A 19,019-nucleotide genomic window follows, 5' to 3' on the forward strand; every position below is an offset into this window, starting at 1 on the left:
GATAACTTAGTGACAATTCACATTGATGTCACTGGGCACTGTTTAAAGTGTTTTGTATATGTTAATTTGTTTCATACTTGCAATAACCCTCCAAGGTTAACAACAGTTACAGGGTTTTTATTTTTAACAACTTGGATTTTTTATTAATTTATTTTTGGCCATGCTGCACAGCATGTAGGATCTTAGTTCCCTGACAGAGTATCAAACCTGCGTCCCCCCCCCTCTACAGAGCTCCATTCAAATCCAAGGAGTCCATAATTCTAGTCACTACATTCTATTGCTTCCCATAACTGAAAAAGAGCAGGATTTCTACTACAGTTCCAAGTCATCTCATCACCATGACCACTGTCCTCTCTCGGTGCAGAGTCCTAGAAATTGTTTCTCTTGTTTGCTCAGTTCTTAAGCTCCCCCCACCTTTGAGGGCAATGATATATATGGAAATTCTGACTGTAATTTCTTAGGTTCAACCATTTTCCATTTGTTCCCTTGTGCTTGCTCAATCAGTAACAAGAGATAAAAAAAATCTTCTACATAGCCACAGATTCTAGCCATCCGTGGGGTTGCGATGGGATATTCACAAGGGAACCTACTTTGCCTTGACAAGAAGGCGTGGAAGAGCGCCAGATGTCCCATTAAAAGTCCTTTCGAACCTAAATGAGTTTGTGACGATGTGTGTTTATATGTGTGAGGATAAAACATACTGTGAGCCTCCCTTCTCCGAGCATATAAGCTGTTATCTGAGAATGAGGCACTTCAGGAGGCTAATTAAGCACTGGAGGCTGTCTACAGAGGCAGAGCCGAGTGGAGATCTGGGGCCGTCCCCAGCCACCCCCCTCACACACACACATAAGCAAAACTCTGCTAAATCATCCAGGAAAACCAATTTCATCTGATGATGCATCCACATCAACTTCATTTTGCCTCTACAGACAAAGTATTTTTATATTTTTCAGGTGCCCGGGCTTCCAGGTACCCAGGTAAGTCCCAGCTTATTCTGTTGCAATGGCGCAGTCAGTACTTCTGAACGTCGCTCTGGCTCTGTCCCTCAGCTCAGATAGGCTGGGCCACCACACTCCCAACACCGATTCTCAGAGCCCTCCTCTACCAGCCGCAGCCATTTTGCCATTTAATAGCAACCATTTAAAAGGAAAAAAAAAAATCAAGGTGAAAGAGAATCACATTAAAAGTCGACTCCATATTTTATATAAAGATGTTATTTTTTTAATGGTTATTTATGATCATTGGCCTTTTCAGATTAATTATGGCACCGCTTTTGTAAGTGGCAGGAGCAATCTGTCACCCAGAATTACACAGAAGGCCACCCAAGCTCCGTGTTTCCTGTTATCCGACTGTAAATCAGTGTAACTTGCAAGGGAGCATGCCGCACCACACCGATGGCCAGCCTGTCCGCTGTCACAATCAACGCCGTGCCCACCACTCCCCTGTTCTTGCTCCCCAAAGGGTCCTGAAAGAGGATTTGTCCAGGATCGCCACAGCCCCGCAGCCTGCTGACTTTATAAAGAGAGGAGGTGAAGTAACACTTTTCTTTTTAATACCCCGCGGTGTGGAACTGAAATTGCAGCCTGCTTCTATTTTCAGAGGCCTCCTTGGTAAGAGAATGTTTTTATCTGGAGATACAATGACCGTGGCCCATGCTCTGCCGTTCCCATGAAGGCCTTGCCAAAGTCCATGAATGCTCGCTTTATGAATTGGTCTTGCAGGTGTTCAGGGGGGTATGTAATCACGAATGAATGGTCGAAAAACACAGAAAGTCTCCGCAGCCTCTGGCACCGAGAGCCGCTGGGCTTTATGATTCTGTGAGAAAACACACATGCATCGAGAGCATTCCCTGGGTGCCAGGGTTGCCTGAGGCTAAATATTTTCACAGTTCATCCCTGGGCTGGTGGTACGTTCCACAAAAGAAGGGATCTGTAGCCGACCCATGGGCCAAGAAGTTGGTCGCTCTCACATGGTTTTCCTGCTCTCACTTGCTACAGGCACGGTGTGGACCGAGGCACTGTCTTTCTGCACACGGGCTACCCAGCCGGCTAGAGAGCCTGGAGATTCTAGGAAGACCTCATGGACACCCATCCAGGTGAGCCGGCAGCCCAGACAAAGAAGGCATCTGAAGGTCAAGATCAAACACCCTCAGAGAATTTGTGCATATTCTTAGGCAGGGGCACGACTAGAACTGTGGGGAGTCAAGAATAGAATAGCTAGGGGGCTTCCCTGGTTGTCCAGGGGTTGACGCTTCACCTCCCAATGCAGGGGATGTAGATTCTATCACTGGTCAGGGGCTACGATCCCACATGCCATGTGGCAAAAAAACCAAAATATTAAAAAAAAAAAAAAAAAACAGAACTATAAGTGGAACTATATATGTAATTTTGTTCTGTACATCATACTTCCATAATTTAAAGAGAAAAAAACCAGAAGCAATATTGTAACAAATGCAATACTTAAAAAAATGGTCCGCAGTATTGTAACAAATTCAATAAAGACTTTTAAAAAATGGTCGGCATCAAAAAAAAAATCTTAAAAAAGAAAGAATATTTTCTCAAGCAAGCTGAGAAGAAGGGGACTGGGAAGGGGTGTCCTCTGACTAGGGACCTGGGGAGCCTGAAGCTTTAGATCTAAATTGAATCTCTTGTATCCCCTCCACCCGTGAAAAGAGACCTGAGGATCAGTGATGGTGGGGAGAAGGTCACTATTAGCTAATCTAACCTGTCTTGGGCAGCCTCAGCCCCAGAGAGACAGCAAAGATGTGGAAGAAGATTTCTGTCCTTTCTCTCACTCTCCCTACCTGGCCGTCCCGTCTCCTCTGGGCTCTGTCTAAGCTGCTAACTGGGAAAAACTCTCCGAGGGGGAATTCCATCAGCTCTCCAGCACTCTGGAAGGATGCAAAAGATGTCGGGGTTTTGCTGAGAGATTTCGAACTGCTTTTTTTTTTTTTTTTAACCAGTTCAGACTCAGGGCCCTAGAGTAAAACAGGAGCCTCACCTGGGAAAAATAGGATCCTGGCCAGTAATAGGTGGTACCTCCCAACAGCATCCATGGCCAGGAGCAGCCCAAATCCCTGGCATGGAGAATTTCAAGAGGCACTGGTGAAAGTGAGAGCTGACGGGATGACAGGGCGCTGGCCTGGGGAGGGAAGCTTCTATTCTTACAGCATCTGGAACTGAGGGTACCCTCATAATCACAGCGGGCAGGAAGAGCAGAGCTAGAATTGGAGTTCAGAAGCTGAGCTGTCAAGGCCACTCAAACACTGGGGGAAAAAAAAAACAACAACTCCTGTGACTAAGGGGTTAAAGAACTTTGAGATATGGGAGCTACAAAGAGAGCAGACTCTCAAAATAACCCACCTTCCCTGGCTTTTCTTAAGTATGTAAGTCTTTACCATCTGAGCTACCAGGGAAGCCTTGGCTTTTCATACCTCTGCTAATTCATGGTATACCAACATTTCCTATCACCTACACTGACACCCAAGATGCCAAAAGTGTCCCCATGGACTAACCTCCTAGTTACAGTTAAGGGGAAGAGGAAGTCTGAATTAGTTACATTTCAGAAGCAGAAATGAAGACATTCCATTTCCAAAAATATTCCCAACTTGGCTCTTCTGACGCCAGAAATTCCACAATCTGAAATGTATTCCTTTGGTTTAACCCAACATTAAGCTACCATAAACATTAATTTATTCAGCAAATATCTACTGAATACCTTCTTTGTTGCCATGCCCTTTACTGGCATTAGATAAATGGGGAAAATAACATAGACAAGTTTTCTGCCCTCGTGGCACTTAAATTAATCTCTATCAGTCCTTTAAGAATGAGTTTAATCATTTCCTGAAAGCACATTTCAGTAGAAGGAAACTAAGTGAGACCACCTAAAGGGAAGCAGGATTGAGATGGGCTGTCCCTGAACATAAAGGCAAAAAGGATGAAGTGTAGTGGAACAAGAGCCACTGAGAATAAAATTCATTCATTCATCCATCCATTCCACAAATAGATTTTAAGCATCTCAGAGCCAGATACTGAGGGTCAATCATTAAGACAGACACAGCCCCGGTCCTGAAGGAGCTTATGACCTGGTTTGGGAAACACTGGTAACAGGTAAGACAATCACAGTCATATTTGACTAGTCCTAGTCAGGGTAGACTGGAAAAGGCAATGGCACCCCACTCCAGTACTGTTGCCTGGAAAATCCCATGGACAGAGGAGCCTGGTAGGCTGCAGTCCATGGGGTCGCTAAGAGTCTGGCATGACTGAGCGACCACTTTCATGCATTGGAGAAGGAAATGGCAACCCACTCCAGTGATCTTGCCTGGAGAATCCCAGGGACAGGGGAGCCTAGTGGGCTGCCGTGTGTGGGGTCGCAGAGTCGGACACGACTGAAGTGACTTGGCGGCGGCAGCAGCAGTCAGGGTAGACACAGGGCACTAAAAGGGCACACAAACAGACTGAGGGACTTCCCTGGTGGTCTGGTGGCTAAGACTCCACACTCCCAAGGCAGGGGGCCTGGGTGCAATTCTTGAGCCAGGAACTAGATCCCACATGCCACTACTAAGGATCTCATGTGCTGCAACTAAGACCCAGTGAAGACAAATAAATATTAAAAAAAAAAAAAAAGCAAACTTGGAGAAAGGGATGGATCAAGGGAAGCTTCTTGCAGGGAGTAAAAGCACGGAAGTGAGGGTGAACTTCAGCATTCCTGACAAAGGGAAATGCTTATGCAAAGTCCCTCCAGAGGACCACTCTGCCCCCAGATCCACCGCTGGAATGTGGAGCATCAAAGTATAGGTAAAATGAGACTGCAGGTTCCCCCGTGGGTCTAAGCCATAAGCTGGCTAAAGTTGGCCAGAGTAAATATTGTAGGCTTGTGGCCCATGTGGTCGATTACAACTAAACTCTGCCACTGCAACAGGAACTTGCCACAGGCAATATGGAAACAAAAGGATGCAACTGTGTTCCTTTCTCTTAAAAAAAATTTTTTTTATTGGAATATAATTACTTCACAATATTGTGAGTTTCTGATACATGACGAAATGAATCAGCTTTGTGAAACTGAAAGTCACTCAGTCGCGTCCGGCTCTTTTGCAATCCCATGGACCGTAGCCCACCAGGCTCCATGTCCATGAAATTTTCCAGGCAAGAATACTGGAGTAGGTAGCCATTCCCTTCTCCAGAGGATCTTCCTGAGACAGGGATCAAACCCAGGTCTCCTGCACTGCAGGCAGATTCTTTACCATCTGAGCCTCCAGGGAAGCCCAAATCAGCTGTAAGCATACATCTGTCCTCACCCTCTTAGATCTCTCTCCCATTGTCCCCACCTCCCTGCCCCATCCCACTCACCTAGGTCATCACAGAGCACTGACCTGAGCTCCCTGTACTATACAGCAGCTTCCCACTAGCTATCTATTTTTACATGCTAGTGTATTTATGTCAATCCTAATTTCCCAATTTGTCCCACCATCCCCTGCCCCCATCCCCGTGATGTCCACTTGTCTGTTCTCTACATCTGCATCTCTATTCATGTACCCTGGAAATAGGTTCATCTGTACCATTTTTCCAGATTCTGCAACTATGTTTCAATAACACTATTAAAAGAAGAGGCAGTAGGCTGGATTTGATCCACAAGCCACAGTCTTTCAACCCCTGGTCTAACCAAGACTTGGAGTCAAACAGAGGCAGCTAAGGAAATTTCCGCAACTGGGGTGGGCCTCCCTGGAGAGGGTAAAATTTGTGGGAAAAGAGTACCAAGCATGGAGCTGAAACATCTGAACTTGTGTCTTTGTCAGAGCACAAACTCTAGAATAATGTCTTCCTCATCTTTAAGATGAAAGAGAATAAGATGGTCTTTAGGGCTTCTTCTCAGAAGGTCTAAAACAAGGCTTTTTAACCTGGGTACAGGAGCCCCAAGGAATCTAGGGGTGATGTTGAACCATTTGTGAATATAGATTAAAAGGCACCAAATTTTTAGTTTTATTTATTTCCAACTGAAATAGGGTGTTTGTTTCAATGATAAGTGTAGTCAACCAGCTAGAGTCATATTACAAAATCACATTATGATTTTGTGTCCAAGAGCAATCACAGACATTTTCCTAGCATGTTACAGTTGTAACAAGCAATGTTGAAATAGCAGCTATATTCCTAACTTCTTTGAATTTATGATAGCTTTTGGATTTGCAACTGAACTTTGTTATTTAAGACGTGAATAGAGATACATATAATATCTATGGATAATTTTTATATTTGAAAACTATATTTCAATACAATTTGTTTTCTCTGTAATCCTATATAATTTATTTTGCCCTTCAAAAATCAGTATTCTGAGGAGTCTATCTCCTCCCACATGGTTAACAACTCCTAATCTAGAGTTAATGAATTATCAATTTATATCTATCCTACTGGCAAAATATTCTTTGTAAAAAAAAAAATCCTTTTCAGGGGAAGATGTGGCAGAGGAATGCTTTCTTATGTAGTTGGAAAAAATTGAGAATTGTAACAGACTTTTTAGAAAATAATGTGTCAATATTTATTAAAATTTCAAAATGCATATATATGCTATAATGTCACTCCTGGGAACTTAATTAATATAAACACCCCTCAAAAGAAAAGACAGATTGGCAAGTATTGTTAAAAAGGTCAAAAATGAACAAACAACCCTAGAAACAGAGTGAATGCCTACTACCAAGAGGAAAGTTGGGAAGCAATGATCTATCCACACTCATGTGGAATACTATACAGTCATTAAAAAGGATGATTTACAGCTCTAAGAGCTGCTCTGCTGGGATTGCCTGGAAGAATCACTGAATGAGGAAAGTGATACAATTTTATTTCACTTAATTAAAATACACCTTGACAAAGGAATGTTGTATGTGTATTATGTGTATGTGATTACATGAGCATGGAGAAAAGCAAACAAAGAAAGATATTAGCATATTCTTGTGGGTTACTTGGGAGAAGGTGTTGTGAATAGGCCAGGGAAGGGGAGGAAGGAGCCAAGAAAAACAGAAACAATCATGCTCAGGAGAGCCAAGTGTATTATAATTTCATTTTGTGTTTATGTAAAATTATGTTTATAGGGTTAGAAGAGAAATAATTTCCTCTGCCCCTCAGAAAACCCTGTGATATCAGGTAAATATAGGCTGAGTTCAGTTTTTCTGGTTTACTGTCAATATATTGAGTATCTTTAGAATCCTGCTTTGCTCTCAACAATGCCTGACATCTTCTGGCAGCATATTTGGGGATTGAAATGATAAATCACAATACCCAGCATGGTTTCATTTCACAAATGAATATGTCTATTTTGATATAAACAACTCATTCAGAGAGAATCATAAGGGCCAAGGATGATTCTACTGTCTGAGGATAAACAGAATAGAAAGGACAGGAAAGGAGGAGTATTTGATACTTTTTACAGTTTCTAGCTAGTTTCTTTATGGTTGTTGTTCACTAAAGTCAAATATATATTTTTTCTCATTTCCTCTACTTCTTCGCCAACTCACCAAACTCTCATAAAGATAAGATTCATGCCCAGGACATCACAAATAACAGCAGAGGCTCACAAAACAACAAATTCAGGTCCACCTGTGGCTCCTTTCAAGGTCAGGAGGGCGTGGCATGGGCTCTGGCCAGTCACCGTCTTGTCCAGTGACCTACAAGCTCAGGAATCTGATCAGGCCACTTTGCAGAGGCTGTCCACGCCACCAACTGCCCATCAGTTTCTGTTCTGACAGCCAAGAACGAGAACAAAAGAAGTGAAATGCCAGCAGCTTTCAGTCTCCTCACTCGATTCGATGGCCTTCTTGTTTTTTCACCTCCCCAGATCTATTTCGGGAACTGTTTAACCAAAAGAAGCCGATTCTCTCAAACTGCCTCTTCTTAACCCTTAGGAAGACAAAGGCTCTCACCGTTTTCTGCTTGCACCAAGTGGAGGATGAGAAATAACTCTAGACATCCTGGATTCACTAGTACAGGTGGCAGCCACTACCACCTAATAATCATTACAATTCCTTACGGCAGTGCCACCCATTTCAAAGTGTTTCCATCTGCACATAAAATCTCATAAGAGGCAGGAAGCACAGGCAGTATTATTGGCAGAGGCGAAGAATCTGAATCTAGGTATAGGTAAGTAAGTGCAGGAGAAGATAAACTAGGAATACAGGAATTAGGAGTCCAATCCAGGTCTTTCAAATAGCAACACAGGAGAAATCAGCATTTTCTAGAAAATAAACTGGTATATATCAGCCCTGCCCAGACATAGAATGTGAGGCACACATGTAAGTTACAAATTTCCCAGTAGCCACATAACAAAGAGAAACAGGTGAAATTAATTTTAATGTTTTTGATGTAACCCAACATTTTAAAAATATCACCACTGCATCATGCAATCAATATAAAAATTTCAACGAGCTACTTTGGCCTCTCCTGTACTAAGTCTTGGAAATCTATTGTGTGTTTTATCACTAGAAGACGGCTGAATTCAGACTAGCCCCATTTCAAGTATGTAATAATCACACGTGGCTGATGACTCCCATATAGGACAGCTCACAGAGGTAGCCAGAGGGAGAAAACTAAGATGATAGGTGCTAGTGCAAACCCAGTGGAATTCATTTAAAAGGGAAATTTGGTTGTGGGAGTGTTTCACCAGAAAAGGTGCTGAGGAAAGCCAGCATCAGCCCCAAATGTGGAATCTGGCATCACAGGAAACCCAGAAAAACAGTATCTGGCCCTGAGTAATAGGAGCAAGGACTTCCCTGGCTCAGTTGTAAAGAACCTGCCTGCCGATGCAGAAGACACAAGGACGTGGATTTGTGACTTCCTGAGCCCTGGATCTGGAAGATCTCCTCGAGGAGGAAATGGCAACCCACTCCAGTATTTTTGCCCGGAAAGTTCCAGGGACTGGGGAGCCTGGTGGGGTCGCAAAAGAGTCAGGAACAACTCAGCCACTGAACAATAGAAGCAAGGTCTGGAAAGGTTAGGGAGAAGTGCTCTCTCCAGGAGGGAAGGAGGAGCAGACACACAGGGGGCTTATAAACCCCTGTCAGTGAGAAACCAGCTCCACAATAATTTTAAACCACAGTGAGCCCTGACAGGAAACCGACCCAGTAAACCAGACAAATTACTACTGCAGCTGGCCCTGCCTGCTCTCACTCCATCCTTCCCCCCACCCCACCATGAAACTCGAGCTCTTTGGATGCTTCTGCTCAGCTTTCTGGAGGGCAAGAGAGGGAAGGCCCACAGAGAGTCTGTGAGAGCTCAGGCAGCCCAAGCCACAAGCCCTGGAGTTCTAGGTCATCTGTCTGAGAGCAAGTATTGGTGTGTGCTTTTGATCTTGACTTGCTGGGTGTCTCTGAACTGGTTGGTTCCCCTCTCTGACCTCTCACTTATTAGGAAGTGCCCATGATAATGCCTGATCATGGGATTTTCCCAGTGGTCCTGTGGCTAAGATTCGCACTTACAATGCAGGAGGCACAGGTTCAATCCCCGGTCAGGGAACTGGATCCCACATGCCACAACTAAGACCCAGTACAGCCAAATAAATGAAGATTTAAAAGATAAGTAACATAATGTCTGGTCATCTGGGACCACATCTGTTCAGGACAGTGAGTTCTCTGGTAGCAAAAACCATTCGTTGCCATACTGTGCAAGCTACCTTTGGATAAAATGGCCTGCGGTGGTCACATTGGAACTCTTGGGACTTGATTCCTGGTAAGGAGACCAGAGGGACACAGGATAAACCACTGACAAATGAAAATTTTAATATAAAATCTAAAACTTGGAATTTTCTGAGAAAATAGATTTGGGAGGCATCAGCAAGCCAAATGGGTGAGAAATAGCCTCTGGGGCTGCAGTTTACTCCACCTCTGTCTTCAGGGTAGATAGGAAGCCTGTGTACCTGCTGGATGATTACAAACAACAAACTGTAAACTCAGACAAAAGTGGAGTCCCATCAGTCTTGAAACAGGGCATTTGGGATTATTCAAATAGCATGAACCTGCTCAGTTTGGAGCAGTCCCAGCACCTCTCTGAACCCTGGTAAAGTATCTACAACACAAGTTAAGATGCCCTCTGCCTCCAGTGTCCTCTGAACCTATTTCTGAGTCCTCTGTATATTCTGTCTGTGCCACAGGCTCTTAAACAGACACTGAAGGGACAGGTCAGCACATTCCATGCAGGACAGCAAGGGGACTCAGTGATCACTTTGTCCTGATGCTTGCTCAAAATGCCAAGGTGCTGAGATCCATCCTATGGGAAGGACCAGGGAGGCAGGCGCATGCTAGAGCAGCACAGAGTGGAAGGGAAGGAGCCCCATCATTCAACTCCCCTGGTGGCTCCGATGGTAAAGAATCTGCCTGCAATCAGGAGACCTGGGTTCAATCCCTGGGTCGGGAAGATCCCCTGGAGAAAGCCAGGGCAGGCCACTCCAGTATTCTTGCCTGGAGAATCCCATGGACAGAGGAGCCTCGAGGACTAAAGTCCACGAGTTGCAAAGTGTCAGACACGACTGAGTGACTAACACACACACACACGCATGCACACACATATACATACACCATTTAGAGAGCTCCGGGGCCTTCGCTGATTCAGGTACGGCTGCTCCCCACCCCCACCCCCGCTTCTACCTGCACCTGGGTCCTGAGCGCCAGGGCTGGGCTCCTTCCAGTCCATTTGTGTCCCCTCCATCTGTGGAATTTCTCAAACGCTCCAGATTTTCTGGCTGGTTTAACAGCCTTATGGAGGGGTTAAAATCTCAAATTTAAACTGTCAAAGCTGTTTAGGGTCAAACAAAGCCTCAATGATCTAACTGAATCCAGGTTCCTCTCAAAGATGCAACTGAACACCATCATCATTTGGTTTTTGCAAACTCCCCCTTTTCTGTTGATGCTAAGAAACGTTGACAATATCCTAGAAAGCAACTACACATGCAACGAAAATAAAGTCAATGTAATTTCTTAGCAATGCCTCATGCTCTAGTTCACATCAGTCAGGGGAGGTCAAAACAGTGATTCCTGAAGGGACCTGCTGTAACATAACCTGCCCAGACCAGGCTGGGAGAGGCTGTCAGGACACCCACATTTCTCTTGTGTCTTCACCCTGACTGCTGATATAAAACTGAGTGGTTTTCTTGAATCTCTGAGCTTCCATTTCACTATTTGTAAAATGGAGAAAGCAGCTTATTTTCTGCCTAACAAACTGTATCAATAATCCAATACTGGAAAAAAATTGAATTGGGAGGGAAAAACAGCAGAATAATAAGGACTGTGTTAGACATATATTCTTTTTCATATTCTTTCCATTATGGTTTATTACAGGTTATTGAACATAACTCCCTGTTCTATATAATAGGATCTTGTTTATCCATCCTATGGAGAATAATTTGCTTCTACTAATCCTAACTCTCAATCTTTGCTGTACAGTGAAAATTACACACAACACTGTACATCAACTATACTTCAACAAAATTTTAAATATATATATAAAAACAAGAAGGGCTGTGATAGGATTATAGATGTATTTTTTTCTATCCTTTATTTTCCGACAGTTTTGAAATTTGATTACACTACTTAAAGAAAAATTTTAATTTATTGTAAAACTTAACATAAAGTAACTTGAAATTGAGGAACTCCATGTGAGGGCAAATTGCAGTCAATTCTTAATTATCCTGTGTCACTGAATCACAGAGTATTTTGTCTATACTCAATTTTTTAAATCCAAGTGGGACTCCCCCTGGTCACTAAGAACCCCGCTGTGGTTGCCTCAATCAATCCACTCATCAAAAAATGTAAATATATGTAATATTTATATTGGGAACTGTAAACTCAGCATTGTGGAAAACACTTGGGAAATATGAAGGGCTCTGGTCCTGCCCTGTCACAAAGATGTTAGGAAAATAAGACTAATATGTGACAGGATATTGTACAAGTGACCCAACTGTGGCTAAGACTAAAGAGCCAGACTGCAGGGAACAAACTCTAGAGATAAACGAATACCCAAGGTGATCAATGCCAATGTTATGGAAAACTGGGACTAAGTGAAACCTTGAAAAATAGGTAATATCTGTGAGATAGAAAGGAGAAGAAAGAGTCCTAGGACCAAAAACAACAAAACAGGAAAGGAAACTAATATTTGATGACACCTACAATCCAAAGGGCACTGTTGTAGGAACTTCACAAAGTAATGTGGTGGATTCCACACAGACAGCATAGGAGGAAGTCTTTCTTAGCGACCCCATTGGACAGATAAGCAAACTGAGTCTCCATCATTGTGCTATGTTCATGGGATAATACAGAAACCTGCCTGATTATAGGCGACAGGTGTGCCTGGTGACATAATGGAGCATAACCTAGAAGAAAGAGGGGCCAGATGATAGAATTATGCCTTCATTATGGCAGCCACAAGCCAACATGCCTACTCATAACTGGAGACAGCTGGTGTGACTAAGGAATTGAAACAGGGTGAAATATTTTTTCTGTTAAACAAAACTTTACTCTCTGGTATGACCACATTTCACTTTAACCTTTGAAAATGCAGCTTCCATATTGAGATGTGTTATAAGTATGAAATACATGCTGAATTTGAAACACTGCATGTGAGAAAGGAATGTAAAATAATTCATGAATAATTTTTAAGATTGATTAAAGGTTAAAATAAGAATGTTTTATATACATTAGGGTAAAATAATATATGGTAATAAAAACACTTCACTTATTTCTTTTCATGCTTTTAACATGGCTGCTAGAAAATCTTAAGTTACAAATGTGACTCTCATTTCATACAGTGTGGTAGTACTGACAGAGCTCTGAAACCCTGGGCATCAGTAAAATACACGTCAGATGCCACATTTTTCTTTTAGTGTTAGCTTGAGCTAACATTCCCTTGGATTATAAATTAAAATATTCTCCCAGCGATTTTAATTGCCTCATGTTTAGGACCACATGTAATTTTTTTTCATATATTACACTTTGCAAGGAAAGCATTTTCACACATACTATGTGAACCCCTACATCTCTGTGATGAGATAGAGCAAGTGAAATTATCCCTATTACAGAGCAGGACTCCAAGCCCACTTAACCCACTTGCGAAGGGCAGAGAGGGTTTTAGCAGTTTCAGCACCAATTTCTCGTCTTTCTTGGCCAGAGGCTACCTTAATACACCCTTGTCCGCATCACTCTCACTTGCAAATCCCTGGGAGGCCTCCCCAAGCAGTAATATTGCTCAACAAAGGAGTCCAGGTGGACTTCTAGGACGTTTTCTGTGCTGTGCTTAGTCACTCAGTAGTGTCTGACTCTTTACGACCCCATGGACTGTAGCCCACCAGGCTCCTCTGTCCATGAAGTTTCCAGGCAAGAATACTGGAGTGGGTGGCCTATCCCTTCTCCAGGGGATCTTCCCAACCCAGGAACTGAATCGGGGTTTCCTGCATTGCAGGCAGATTCTTTACCAGCTGAACTACCAGGGAAGCCCAAGGACGTTTTCTACCAACACAAAATGTAGCAATGTATTAACTCTCAGTACACAGGAACTGCTACAGTCTCTGGCCTCAGGTGCAGGCCTTCTGGATGCTCATCTATGGATATACAACCAGCTGCATGTCCATCCCCTGCGACTCCGGCAGGCATCTGGGAGCTGGCTGCACTGCTTCAACAGGCTGTTCAAACAAGTGCTTTCAGACAGCAAGAAACCACCAGTACCACGTGTCTCTCCTCTCTCACGCTAAGTAAACCGGCAGCTTACCCAAGACCTGCCCTGGTGTGCCCCACAGCCTCCTGACCACTGAAGCTCTGACTGCTTGCCCAGTTCTCTCTCCCACAGCACCCTATCAATAATTCCTGGCACAACAGGCAGGTTTAATAAAGGTCAACTTTGATAGGTGGTGGACAGAGTAAAGTCAGCAGCTTTTTAAAAAAAACTTTTTACTAATTTTGTTACGTTTGGCTGTGCTGGGTCTTCGTTGCTGCCCGAGAGCTCTCTCTGTGTAGAGGGCAAGGGCTACCCTCCGGTCGTGGTACATCGGCTCCTCACTGCGTGGCTTCTCTTATCACAGGGCATAGGCTCTGCTTGTGGTCTTGCAGCCTGCCAGCTCTAGAGAGCAGTCTCAGTAGTTGTGGTGCATGGGCTTAGTTGCCCTATGGCATGTGGGATCTACCCAGACCAGGGATCAAACCCATGTCCCCTGCATTGGCAGGAGGATTCTTACCCACTGTTCCATTAGGGAAGTCCAGCAGCTTCTTTCTAATGTAAATCCAGGGAGGCTCTGTGTTCAGAGGAGGTTAAGAGTAGCCATGTTGCTTACTGGCCCAAAGTATATGTGTTTTGAAGCTAGATGGGAGCTTTAGCCACGGTTCTGATTCAGCTGCTTGCTGCCTGTGTGACTTTGGGCAGGTTGCATAACCTTTCTGAGCTTCATTTCCTTATTATTAAAACGGGGAATGATAATAATGGCTGGAGTTGGTACCTATGGCTGCAGAAGTGAGGTAGGGCTCCAATCTAGCTGGCATTTTTATCACCAGGCCACGTATCATGGTTTAAGGCAGTGTAGGCCAGAAAAGAGGGTCACCATTCTCCAAACCACTCCACACTGATAACAGAGATGCTATCTATCCCTTGAGCCTGAGCCTGCAAGTCTACCCAGACAGGAGGTCTTTTTACTGTTGTGAAAATTCACTGTGCTATATGATGCAGGGAGTACTCGGTCAGAAATGGCTGTCTCTCAGGATGCCATCATTTAGGGTCTGATGAAACATTTTCTGCATTTGATGTCATGGAAAGGAGATGACAGACTGGGGCTCACAGCCTGGTTCACCCGTTTCATTTGTGTCTGCTGAGCTTCTGTTTCTCATTTGTAAAACCAGGGCAAGAATAAAATAGGACTTCTGTGAGAATGCCAGCAAAGGGTATATAGTAAATTGGTGGGCATATGGCAGCCTTGTGATCATTTTGAATGACCTTCCCACTTGCTGAGAGAGAGAGGGAGAGGGAAGGCTCAAAGGGAGAGGGGCCTGAACATCACACTGACCTCCCTGACTTTGCCTCCTTTACTGATTCTTGAGTCCTCTGCCACCACCCACCTATGGACAATGTGGAGGCTTACCACCTTCTGTCTGTCCATTAGAGAATTCACCTACTAGCAGGGCTTCAACCTCTACATCTTTGCACATGGCACCCAACTTTTTCCTTGACTGTAATCACCCAAGTTGTAGCCACACTGCTCAAACTGCCTGCGAGGTATTTTCATCTGGGAGATCAATCAGCTCATATTAAATTCAACTTGGGCAGAAACATATTGACCATCTTCCTTCCCGACTCTCCAAATAGCCTCCTCTCTTCTCGATCCACTGGTGATCTTGCTCCTTATTTCACTGGGGTAGCAGCGATCAAAAGAGAACTTCTACAAGTCCCACCACCAAATCTACTAACCTAGTGGTACCCGCAATCACATCATTGCCTGGGACAGCAGTGTCCCCATTATCTGTGGGGTACACATTCCCAGACCACAGTGGATGCCTGAAACCATGAATTCTACAAAACCCTGTACACACTATGTTGTTTCCTATATATACATACATACCTATTATAAAATTTAATTTACAAGTTAGGAACAGTAAGAGATGAATAATAATAATACAGAAAATATACAACAATATACTATAATAAAGTTATGTGAATGTGGTCTTTCTCTCTCTCAAAATATCTTACTGGACGGCCCTCACCTTTCCTGTGATAATGTGAGATGACAACCCGCCTACATGATGAGATGAAGTGAGGTGAATGAGGTAGGTGTTGTGAAGCAGCGTCAGGCTGCTCTTGACCTGAGGCTACATCAGGAGGAGGATCCCGCTCTGGGTGAACCTGGATCACCAGTCATGACAATACTGAGGTCAGAGCTCAAGAACAGACTGTGTCAATGTCAGGGATCCCAGGTAGGGTAGAGTGGGATGGCCTAAGATGTCATCACCCTACTCAGAATGGTGTGCAACTTAAAACTTATGAACTGTTTATGTCTGAAATTTTTCTATTTGAGATTTCTAGACCATAGTTGAATACAGATAACTGAAACCACAAAAAGCAAACCTTCAGATGGTCATGGGGTGGAGGGGACTACTGTATCCTTCTTACCATAGTAAATAACCCCTGCTCCTGTATCCCAGAACAGCCCCTTCAGTTCTCATCCTTGATCAATCCTGTCCTCTCTCCTTAATATTCTCCTTCTCAAATGGACTATTCTCATCCCATTAACCTATACACTTATCAGCAAATCCCCTTCCCATTAAAAACTCCCTTGATCCTACATCACCCCCATTCCTCTGCTCATTTCCCTAACAGACATTCTCAAAATAATTGGGATCTGTGTTGTCTCTACTCTTCTCTCCTTTTTTTTCTAGAATAAACTTCTACGAGGCTTTTTGGTCACCATCATCCAAGAGAATTGTTCTTGCCACCAAGGACCTCCAAACTGTCAAATCTAGTGGCAACTTCTAGTCCTCACATTACTTAAGATTGGCATTTGACATAATTAATTGCTCTTTCTTGAAACACTTTTTTCATCTGGCCTCTACCATGGATCTCCCTTGAATCTCTCCCCAGTTCATTCTCTATTCTTGCTCAGTTTCCTTTGCTGGTTCTTCATCATCTTCTCAACCTCCCAATCTTAGAACACGTGTTTCTTTTTCTCTTCTCACTCTCCTGGTAATCTCATCCAGCCTTGTGGATTTAAAAGGTATCTAGACACCAAAAACTCCAAAAATTGCATTTTCAGGTTAGAATGCAAGACTTCACAAACTCACACATACAACTGCCTACTTGATATTTTTTCTTACTAGTCTCAAATTTAATATGTCCATTCCAGACACAAATTCCAACACACACACACACAAGCCTGCTTTTCCCTGAAATATCTCCATTTCAGTTTCTCAAGCCAAAAATCTTACAGATAACCTTGACATCTCTTAATCTCTTATACCTAAAATCCAAATCATCAGTTCTACTTTCGAAAATTATTCAGAAGGTAATTCTTAACACTTCTGTCACTATCACCCTAATCGAAGCCACCATCCTGTATTCCTATCTGCACACTAGCATAATAACTTCCAACAAGATTTCCGGCTTCTCCCACTAAAGTTTATCCTCCCCACAGCAGACAGAAAAATGCCATCAAAATAAGTCAGATCATAATACTCTTCTGTTCAAACCTTCCAATGGCTTCCCTTCAGAGCAAAATTCAAGGTCCTTTCCACTTCCTACTAGCTTCCACATAACATCCAGAGAAGTTCCTGCTACACTTTTCTGATCTCATGGTCATTGCTCCTTGCCTGCGCCACAATCTCCTGGCCACATGTATGACCTCTTTGCTGTTCTACAAACATGCCATGCCAATGCCTACCTCAAATCCATCCTATTTGCAGTTCTCACTTCCCGCACGGTCATAGAGAGCCATATGGCCTGCCCCCTCCCTGGTTTCTCTCTCCGAAGGCCATCTTGTCAAAGAGATTCCTCCTGATTCCTTTATACAAATAATACACATAAGACCATCATTCTTTTATTCCTTACTGGACTCTTTTCTCCAACATACATCTACCACCATTTGACATGTTACATGCACATGTGAGTTTTTGTTTTTTCTTTTTATCTTTTTATTGAAGGATAATTGCTTTATAGAATTTTGTTGTTTTCTGTCAAACTTCAACATGAATCAGCCATAGGTACACATATCTCCCCTCCCTTTTGAACCTCCCTCCGATCTCCTGCCCCATCGCAACCCTCTAGGTTGACACAGAGCCCTTGTTTGAGTTTCCTGAGCCATACAGCAAATTCCCATTGGCTCTCTTATTTTACATATGGTAATGTTACTCTTTCCATACATCTCACCCTCTCCCCCTCTCTCCCCATGTCCATAAGTCTATTCTCTTTGTCTATTTCTCTACTGCTGCCCTATACATAAATTCTTCAGTACCATTTTTCTAGATTCTGTATATGTGCATTAGAATATGGTATTTATCTTTCCCTTTCTGACTCACTTCACTCTGTATAACAGGTTCCAAGTTCATCCACCTCATCAGAACTGACTTAAATGCGTTCATTTTTATGCTTGAGTAATATTCCATTTTGTATATGTACAACTTTTTTATCCATTCATCTGTCGATGGACATCCAGGTTGTTGCCATGTTCTAGCTATTGCAAATAGGGCTGCAGTAAACAATGGGATGCATGTGTCTTTTTCAATTTTGGTTTGCTCAGTGTATACACCTAGAAGTGGGATTTCTGGGTCATATGGTGGTTTTATTCCTGGATTTTAAGGAATCTCCATATTGTCTTCCATAGTGGCTGTATCAGTTTACATTCCCACCAACAGTGCAAGAGTGTTCCCTTTTCTCCACACCCTTTCCAGCATTTACTGTTTGTAGACTTTTTGATGATAGTCATTCTGACTGGCATGAGGTGATATCTCACTGTGGTTTTGATTTGCATTTCTCTAATAATGAGTGATGTCGAGCATCTTTTCATGTGTTTGTTAGCCATCTGTATGTCTTCTTTGGAGAAATGTCTGTTTAGGTCTTTTTCCCACTTTGGGGTTGGGTTGTTTGCTTTTCTGGCATTGAGTTGTACGAGCTGCTTGTATATTTTGGAAACTAATCCTTTGTCAGTTGTTTCCTTTGCTATAATTTTCTCTCATTCTGAGGGCTGTCTTTTCACCTTGCTTATAGTTTCTGTTGCTGTGCAAAAGTTTTTAAGTTTAATCAGGTCCCACTTGTTTACTTTTGTTTTTATTTCTGTTACTCTAGGAGGTGGGTCATAGAGGATCTTGCTTTGATTTATGTCACCAACTGTTCTATGCTTTCATCTAAGAGTTTTATAGTTTCTGGTCTTACATTTAGGTCTTTAATCCATTTTGAGTTTATCTTTGTGTGTGGTGTTAGGAAGTGTGGTAATTTCATTCTTTTACATGTAGCTGTCTACTCTTCCCAGCACCATTTATTGAAGAGGCTGTCTTTGCCCTGTTGTATATTTTTGCCTCCTTT

General features: G+C 43.1%; 1 long non-coding RNA gene across 1 annotated transcript; it reads left to right on the plus strand.

Annotated features, from left to right (window-relative positions):
* Window positions 1-1,790: 1,790 nt before the first annotated feature.
* On the plus strand, window positions 1,791-4,624 carry LOC139037152 (uncharacterized). Its single transcript, XR_011489979.1, has 2 exons — window positions 1,791-1,906; window positions 1,998-4,624. It is a non-coding gene; the product is annotated as an uncharacterized lncRNA (long non-coding RNA).
* The last annotated feature ends 14,395 nt before the right edge of the window (window positions 4,625-19,019 follow it).

This window comes from Odocoileus virginianus, chromosome 10 (genome assembly GCF_023699985.2).
Source record: "Odocoileus virginianus isolate 20LAN1187 ecotype Illinois chromosome 10, Ovbor_1.2, whole genome shotgun sequence".
In the NCBI taxonomy this organism is placed as follows: Eukaryota; Metazoa; Chordata; class Mammalia; order Artiodactyla; family Cervidae; genus Odocoileus; species Odocoileus virginianus.